Genomic DNA, 9,600 nt, shown 5'->3' on the forward strand with positions numbered 1-9,600 from the left:
CATCTGCGAGAAAAATGGTTTTTCCAGGAGGAAGGACCACTTGAACCAAAGCCCCGTGGACTCACAGTACCTGGCATGTTGAGAGAGAAGAGCCTTTGGGAACAGGGGAGCCAAGAGAGGATGAGGGACAGAGGATGAGACCAGAGAGAAGGGGAAAGCCCATCATGGCTGACCAGGGAGGCCACTGTCAGGGTTTGGGGTTTCAGCTGAATGAAACTTAACTTCTTGCTTTTAGATTCCTGGCTGACATACCCTTACATTTTTCTCTCCCAGGTTTTTGTTCTATAAAATCGTGTTTGACAGGCGCCTTGGTGGATCAGTTGGTTAACCGTCTTGACTCTTCGTTTTGGCTCAGATCATGATCTCACAGTTCATGAGATGGAGCCCCACGTCAGGCTCTATGCTAACAGTGTGGAGCCTGCTTGGTATTCTCTCTCTCTCTCTCTCTCTCTCTCTCTCTCTTCCCCCCCCCATACCCATGCTTGCTCGCTCACTCTCTCTCAAAATAAATAAGCTTAAATTTTTTTTAATTTGAAAAAATAAAAAAAAAACAAAATCATATTTGATAGTTTTATTGCAGTGGTGATTATTGTCTTTAGATTCATGCGTACTGGGGTGCCTGGGTGGCTCAATCATTTGACTCTTTGATTTTGGCTCAGGTCATGATCTCATACCCATGCTTGCTCGCTCACTCTCCCTCAAAATAAATAAGCTTAAATTTTTTTTAATTTGAAAAAATAAAAAAAAAAAACAAAATCATATTTGATAGTTTTATTGCAGTGGTGATTATTGTCTTTAGATTCATGCGTACTGGGGTGCCTGGGTGGCTCAATCATTTGACTCTTTGATTTTGGCTCAGATCATGATCTCGCAGTTCATGAGTTCAAGCCCCGTATCGGGCTCACTGCTGTCAGCGCAGAGCCCACTTCAGATCCTCTGCCTCCCTCTCTCTCTCTCTGCCCCTCCCCTGCTTGCACACTCTCTCTCTGAAAAATAAAATAAACTTAAAAAAAGAAGATTCATGTGTACTGACAAAAGAAAAGTTGAATAAATAAGAACAAATGCTCACCTTTGATGGACTTCTTTTCAGTATGTTTTTATTCACGGCGAGATTTTAATATGCTTGATTATAATAATACTGCACAGATAAGTGCATGTGCCAAGAGCATTTCTCATGTTATTCTATGTTTCTCATAAACAGTTTATTAGCTGAGCAAAACTCCTAAAACTGGATAAAAATAGCATCTGCCTTTTGAAGTTATTGTGAAGATTAAGTGGAAAAAAATGCATGAAAGGCACTGAACATAGTGTCTGACACAGGATACGCCCTCAATAAATCATAGCTTTGAGTCTATGTATAAGGATTTCCATTCTTCCATTTCTAAAGGTTTATTCACAACTATTTACTGGGGTAAATAACGTTCCAATGAACGCCTTGGTACATAAAGTAATTTTTAGGATTATTCCTCGAAATGGATTCCTAGGAGTACCATTCCTGGGTCAAAGGTTATCTCTAATTAAAGGTGTTTTAAATAACAAATTGCTCTCCCAAAGCACAAAAGCTTTTTAAATTTCTTTTTATTTAAAATGTCTTTTGTCACTTTTAACACAGTGCTGGATTAGTTTCAGGTGTACAACAGAGTAATGCGTGTGACTTCTCTGTACATTATGCTGTGTGCTCACAAGTGAGGCCAACATCTGTCACCATATGACACTAATACAATGTCACTGATTTTATTCCTTATGTGGCGCCTTTTATCCCTGTGACTTACTCATTCCATAACTGGAAGCTTGTACCTGCCTCTACCCTTCACCGATTTTTGCCACCCTTCTACCCCGCTTCCCTCTGGCAATCACCAGGTATCAGATTGTTCTCTGTATTTGTAGGTCTAACCTGCTTGTTGTCCTTTTATTCAATTATTTTGTTTTTTAGATTCTTCTCATGAGTGAAATCATATGGTATTTGTCTTTCTCAATGTGACTTATTTCATTTAATATAATACCCTCTAGGTCCATCCATGTTGTTACAAATGGCAGTATCTCATCTTCTTTATGACTGTGTACTATTTCACTATGTTTCATATATGTTAATGTATATATAAATATGTGTGTTAGTATATACGTTAATATTTTAAATCCTACCCGCTGTGTGAGAGTGCCAATTTCACCACCCCTCATTATTTCCACGTTTTCTAATTTAACAGAAAATTGCCATCTATTGTTTTTCGTTCTTTTTTTTAAATTTTTTTTTAACTTTTATATATTTTTGAGAGGCAGAGCATGAGCAGGGGAGGGGCAGAGAGAGAAGGAAACACAGAATCTGAAGCAGGCTCCCGGCTCTGAGCTGTCAGCACAGAGCCCTTGTGAGGCTTGAGCTCGTCGACTGCAAGATCACGACCTGAGCCGAAGTCAGATGCTCAACCGACTGAGCCACCCAGGTACCCCCCATCTATTGTTTTTCTACTTAGCATTTTTTACATTTCAAATGTGATAATAAAAATCTTCATCATCTGTATCACTTAAATAGTATATATGCCAGGGATAATCTAAGAGCTTTACGCTTATAAAATCATTTGGTACTTAAGACAATCATGTGAGGTAGGTGTTATTTTTAATACTGTTATTATTATTTTTATTACCATCCCCATCCCCATTTTATAGATGAGGAAACTGAGATATAGAAAGAACAGCTTGCCCAAAGATACGTAGGTAACAAGAAGGCAGGTTTTTAACCCCTGCTCCCTGGCTCCTTGAATTCCAGAGTCCTTGAATTTATGCTTGTTGAGGATCCCTGGTTTCTTTTGTACACTTCCTGTTTGTGTCTATTGTTTGTTCATCCTTCAAAGTCTGGTCTTTTTACTGAGTTTTGCCAAGTGTTTATACAGGAAGGATACTAGCCCTTTAGCTTTTACTTGGGAGACTGTTATAAATCTTGCTGCCACGTTAGTTCTCACTTGTACTAGTGAAGCTCCCTTCCTGTCTCCATTCATGGAGAAAACGGCAGAAAATACAGCATGACCACAGTGGTGAGCCTTCCCTCTCCCTGGGTCCAGGAGAGAGCTTCAGCTCATCGCCCAGGAACGGTCACTCCAGCAGAGAAGTTAAGAGAAGAGCCGAAGGGAGGGGACGAATTGCAAAGGGCTAGTAGAGGCAGTGGAAGTGAGAAGATGAGAAGGAAAAGAATTCTAGCAACAACAGATATCCTAGGAGGAAACAGGACCTGGTCTTCGTGAACTCAGCTCACGTGCACCCCCCACCCCCGACCCCTGGAGTCCTGATCCTCCTAGCCTGACACTGCAACCTGGGTAAGACGTGGTGGTCCTCAAAACAGTTTTGCAGAAGACGGGCGCCTGGGTGGCTCATTCGGTTAAGCATCTGACTCTTGATCTCAGCCCAGGTCTTGATCTCAAGGATGTGAGTTCAAGCCTGCATTGGGCTCCATGCTACATGTGAAACCTACTTAAAAAAAAAAAAGAACAGTTTTCAGGAGAAAATAATATATGATCAGACTTTTAAAGAGCAAATTATTCAAATTATTCTCACACACATACTCACGCAGACACCTCTATACATACATGCGGGCACACGCATAGACACACATACCCTTTGATTCACGTATATTTTACATAATTCAGAGAGAAAGACAGTAAGTAATCACACAGCATCCAGCCCATGAAAAGGGAACTTCCTCATGATAAATTAGGATGTTTCCTCATATGCCATCATGACATCTTTCATACAAGGCAGCAAACATTTTTTATTATTTTTTCTTTCTCCTTTTCAAATATACAGAAATTTTGATTTTATCTACTAAAATGTATCTTCCATATACTTTTACCTCCATTACTTCTAAGTTTACAGAATACTGGCATGGTCAAATGTTTGGTAAAGATTCACTTACAATTTATCTTTCCACGATTTGATTTATTATTTAAGTATAATAGATCTGGAATTTGGTTTTGATGATAAAGTGAAGTAAGGAATTTTTCCTCAGTTTCTAGCATCAGTTATGACACACATACACTCACAAAATGTAAAATTCTTCTTTCCTGAAGATTTAAATATATATTTTAAACTATTAAACAGTGAGAGATTTATTTCATGTNAATGTGGGGCTTGAATTCATGAGATCATGACCTGAGCCGAAACCAACAGTGAGACTCTCAACCAACTGAGCCACCCAGGCGCACCACTATCTCTACAGTTTTAATTCATGAAACTTTATGATATATTTCAATACATGGTGTGAATAATCTTCCCAACCTCACCTTATCCTTATTTCTTTTTTAAATTCAGAATATCCTGTACTATTTTAAAGTACTTTGCCTTTCAATTGGAGGGAAGAATAATTTTTTTGAAGTTCTCTGACCCTGCCAAACACACAAAAATCTTATTAGTATTTTGATTGCAAATTCCTGTATTTGGGCAGCATCTTCACATCTACCCTTTGCCTGGACTGAATTGTGTCCCCTCAAAATTCATATGTTGAAACCCTAACCGCCAATGGGAGTGTATTTGGACATAGGGCCTTAAGGGAGGTGACTAAGGTTAAATGAGTTCCTAAGAGTGGGGCTCTAATCCCATAGGGCTGCTGTCAGAGTCGTATTAGAAGAAAAGACAGCAGAAATCTCTCTCTGGGAGCATACGGAGGGAAGTCCATGTGAAGGGACAGCGAGATGGTAGCTGTCTACAAGTCAGGGAAAGAAGCTTCTCCAGAAACCAACCCTATTGGTACCTTGGTCTCCAGCCTTCAGAACCTCAAGAAAATAAACTTCTGTTGTTTAAGCCACCCAGTCTGTGGTGTTTTGTTACGGAAGCCCACGCTCACTAATACAACCCCTCCCCACTTGGAAAGGTAATACAGCTCTCCATTTATTTATGTTTTCCATTTCAAAAAGAGCTTTCCAATTTATTTTAAATAAGTTTCAGCAATTCCTCATGAGAATTATGGCTAGAAATGGCTATTTTGTTTTCGTTATTATACATGGTAAAGTTTTTATCTGGATATTTTCTAGCTATTTATTGTGATAAATAGAAAAACTGCTCACTTCATCATTTCTATCTAGTTACTTTGTTGAACTATTATGTAAGATAAATTCACATAAAAGCTGAAGAGGAATTAAAAATTATGTTAAAAAACACACTGCTTTAGGGGCACCCCGTGGCTCAGTTGGTTGAGTGTCTGATGCTTGATCAGCTCAGGTTATGACCCCAGGGAATCCTGGGGCTCCATGCTGAGCATAGAGCCTTCTTAAGATTCTCTCTCTAGGGGAGCCTGGATGTCTTAGTCGGTTAAGCGTCCGACTTTCGCTTAGGTCATGATCTCGCGGTTCGTGGGTTCGAGCCCCGTGTCAGGCTCTGTGCTGACGGCCAGCTCAGAGCCTGGAGCCTGTTTCAGTCTGTGACTCCCTCTCTCTCTGACCCTCCCCTGCTCACGCTGTTTCTCTCTCTCTCCTAGAAATAAATAAAAATATTAAAAAAAAATTCTCTCTCTAAATTGTATGTTATACATGTTTTACTGTAATAAAAAATAAATTGAGAAAAACAAACCTATTTTATCAAGAGTCTCCTACCTATAAGATACCTTTCTATCATAACATCACCATCAGATTCAGTTTCAGCCATATTTCTCCAACTAGATCAGAAGATCTTGAACAACCTTGTGAATAAATCTTTACATGTTGTCAAGCCACCACTAGTTAGTTTGCATCAATTTACCTCTCAACTGATAGTGTTCATTCTTCATGTTCAACATACTTGTTGACATTAAGTTTTGATAATCTTTTAAATCTTTGACTGTAAAACCTTAGTTTTGTCTCAGCTTCATCTGTTAATTAGTTGTGTTTGAAGATCTTTTCACACATTTGTTGGTGATAGCAGATCAAGTGTTCCTACACACACTGTTTTTGTTTTTCTGCCTCCCACTTACCAAGTCCCTTAGCCCCCCCTTAATCATAGCCAAGCTCACCCTGAACACCTCATCACCAGTGAAATATCCAGTCCTTCCTAACACCTCTCTTCCATATTATTCTTGTCTTCTGATTTTCCTTCTCCTCTGGTGCTCCTTCTAATTTCCTTTGTGGGTTCTTCTTTCTTAACCATCAATCTTACTTTGGGCTCTGCCTTGGACTATCCACACACATGGCTTCAAAAGTGGACCATTTATTGGGGTGCCTGGGTGGCTTGGTCGGTTAAACATCCAACTCTTGATTTCGTCTCAGGTCATAATCTCTCTGTTCTTGAGTTCAAGCCCATGTTGGGCTCTGCACTGACAGTGCAGAGTCACTTTGGGATTCTCTCTCTCTGCCTCTTCTCCAATCTCTAAATAAATAAATACTGTAAAGAATAAAGTTTTTTTTAAAAAGTTGACCATATGTTAATGGCATAAATGGGAAGCTTTGACACAAATCTTCCTCCTGAGCCCAGTCTTATATATCAACTACCAAACAGATATCTCCACTTGCAGGCACACTTTGTCTTTCATGTGCTGGATACATTCATCATTGAATGCTGCATCTGCTCCTCAAACCTGACTTGATCTTGTGTTCCTCACTTTATTGAATCCCAATGTCTTCTACACCATTATCAAGAAAGAAATCTGATCACCATTGTCCATGATTCTTCTTTTTTACCAGTCTGTCTCCTTACCTGAAATCAGTAACCTCTTTCCTAAATGTTTCATGAATCTCGCTACCTTTTACTTTCCTGCTGGCACTGTCACCCAGTCCAATCTCTTGTCTGACTGTCACCACTGTCTATTACTGACCTCCTCAACACCACTCTTTCATGCCGCAAGCCATTCTCCTCACTATAGCCAAAGCAAACTCCCTAAAACACAAGACTGTCATATCAAGACTTTCAAAATTTCCACTGTCTTTAAGATGTATTGCAAACTTCACAATATACCTAAGAAAATCTGGACTCTTCTGTCACTTCTCCCTGTTCATCTCACACCACTTCTCCAACCTGGAGCCGTCACCACCTGCCTGCATACACCTCACATTCAGTCATGCTAACCGCCTTTCAGTTATACAGATAAATGAGGCTCTCCTTGTCCCTCAGCTTTTCCACCTGCAACTGCCTTGGCATAGAGCACTCTTCCCCAAGCCTCTCTCCCAGCTTCCTGCTCTTCATTTAAATCTCCACTGCTTGGCTACTTGTAATTCCTCCTCAGCCTCTGCACATGACAGTAAATCTCAGTCTCTTCTTTTCAAAGCTGCCTCACTGCCTGGCAGAAGCCTTCTTGTAAAAAAAAAAAAAAATTATGTTTACTTTTGAGAGAGAGACAGCATAAGCAGGGAAGGGGCAGAGAGAGACAGAGACACAGAATCCAAAGCAGCCTCCAGACTCTGAGCTGTCAGCACAGAGCCCAATGCAGGGCTTGAACCCACAAACCTCAAGATCATGACCTGAGCCAAAGTCAGACACTCAACCGACTGAGCCACCCAAGTGCCCTTGTCTAGGATCCCTTTGGATTCCACACTGAGTGGCTGGACTCCTACATCATTCTTAATTCCTCTTCTTCTCAAATGTGGCTCTCTATTCTACAGCCATGATGTTCCATCCACCTCTCATCTTGTTTTTGCTTTTTATTTTCATGAGCTAGGCACCAGTCCCTTGTGTTCCCCAAACTCTAGGTGACTCAGGTCAAGGCTTCTCTAGGGAACTTCTCATAGGACCTCTCCGTAAGCTTAAGCTTAGAGTCTTCACACCATAACCGCTTTTTTTCTAACGTGATTCTCTAACTTCCTTAAAATGCTCCTCTCAGCCTTTTCAACCACCTTTGCTGGTGGGAGTTGGGTGGTCACCTGAGGTCAGCTCCTTTTCAAGTGCTGCATAGGGGACAAAGGACAACTTTGGCACATCGAAGGAACAGGGAAGGGGTCTGACTGGAAGAGAAAAACAAAGGAGAGGAGTGATGTGAAATGTAATTGGTGGGATAGGAAAGATGGAGAGCCACAGAGAGGAATTTGTAGCTTATTTAATTTAATTTTTTTTTTTTTTTTTTTTTACAAAAGGGAAGCCACTGATGTGTTATGAGCAGAAGGGAGACACGATCTGTTCCCATGTCCTGAAAGTCAATCCCTTTCCTTTGTGTAGAATGGAATCCAAAGGGGCAAGAGGAAAACCAAGAGAACAGTATGAAGGCATCTTAGAGGCTCCGTGGAGGAAATGGCTCAGATGAGATGCTGGCATCAAGCATGGAGACCACTCAGTGGGATTAGAGCTCTGGTTTGCCACTCCGTTAAATTAAAGCTGTGTTTTGTGGTCAAACCAACAGGCATTGCTGGTGGATTGGATTTAAAAAACCAAGTTAAGGGAGAAATGAGAGATGATTCCAAGGATTTTGCCTTGAGCAATGGTATAATTTGCTAAGATGGAAATGGCCAGAAGGAGAGTAGGGCTTGGGTCAGGAAAGAGTATTCCAAAGTCTCTTTGGGGTGTATTAAGTTTGCAGTGATTATTAGACATGCAAACGGAAAGAAGAAGGCGTTTGGAGTCTGGAGTCAAAATGCTCTAGTGTCCTGGTTTTCTATTCCTATGTGATAAACTATCCCCAAAATTTCGGAGCATAACTATATTTTTTTCTATACTCATGGATTCTGTGAATCAGGGACATGGATGGTTTATCTCTGTTCCATGATAGCTGAGGCCTCAGCTGGACAGACTCAAACAGCTGGGCATGGCTTAAATGATAATGGAAGCTTCTTTACTCACATAATCTGGCACTGAGCCTGAAATGGCTTGAGGGCTGGGCTCTGCTGGTACTGTTAATGGGAGTGTCCACACATGACCTTTCTCTGTGACTTGGGCTTTCTTACAGCCTGATGGCCTCACTGTTGTTGGGCTTGTTAATGATGACTGAGGGCTCCAAGACCAAGTGTTCTAGAAATTTTCTTTTTTTTTTTTCTTTTCTTAAATGGAAACTGTATGGTTTTTTGTGACCTAGGCCCAAAAGTCACAAAGAATCACTTCCATGCTGTGTATCTATTGTTCAAAGCAGTCACAAGCCCACCCAGCTTCAAAGAGAGGAGACACAGAACACACCTAATACTGGGAGGAGTGCCAGAAGAATCTGTGGCCATACCTCGGACACCCTAGATGCCCTGCTTGATGGTGGGGACCCACAGGAAGAACACAGAATGGCACTTCATTGTAAAGTAATTTTATTTTTATTATTTTTTAAAATATTTATTTATTTTTGAGAGAGAGAGACAGAGCATGAGCTGGGAAGGGCCACAGAGAGGGGGAGACACAGAATCCGAAGCAGGCTCCAGGTCCTGAGCTGTCAGCACAGAGCCCGACATGGGCCACAAACACACCCGCCATGAGACCATGACCTGAGCCAAAGCTGGGCGCTTAACTGACTGAGCCACCCAGGCGCCCCCAAAAAAGTGAACTTTAGAAGTCATTTTTCTGAAAGAAAGACAGAAATGTCAGACCACAAGACTTAAATAGGAAAAAGAGAAGAAAATGTCTGTGTTTTACTAGCAAATGCCTCAGTGCCACAGGATATGCTGGAGCCTGAAAGAAAACAGCCCAGTAGTTACAGGTGCAGCTGCTGTGTGCAAGGGGCCAAAGTCAGACACGATTCAGTAA

This window comes from Crocuta crocuta, unplaced genomic scaffold, assembly GCF_008692635.1.
Source record: "Crocuta crocuta isolate KB4526 unplaced genomic scaffold, BGI_CrCroc_1.0 scaffold369, whole genome shotgun sequence".
NCBI lineage: Eukaryota > Metazoa > Chordata > Mammalia > Carnivora > Hyaenidae > Crocuta > Crocuta crocuta.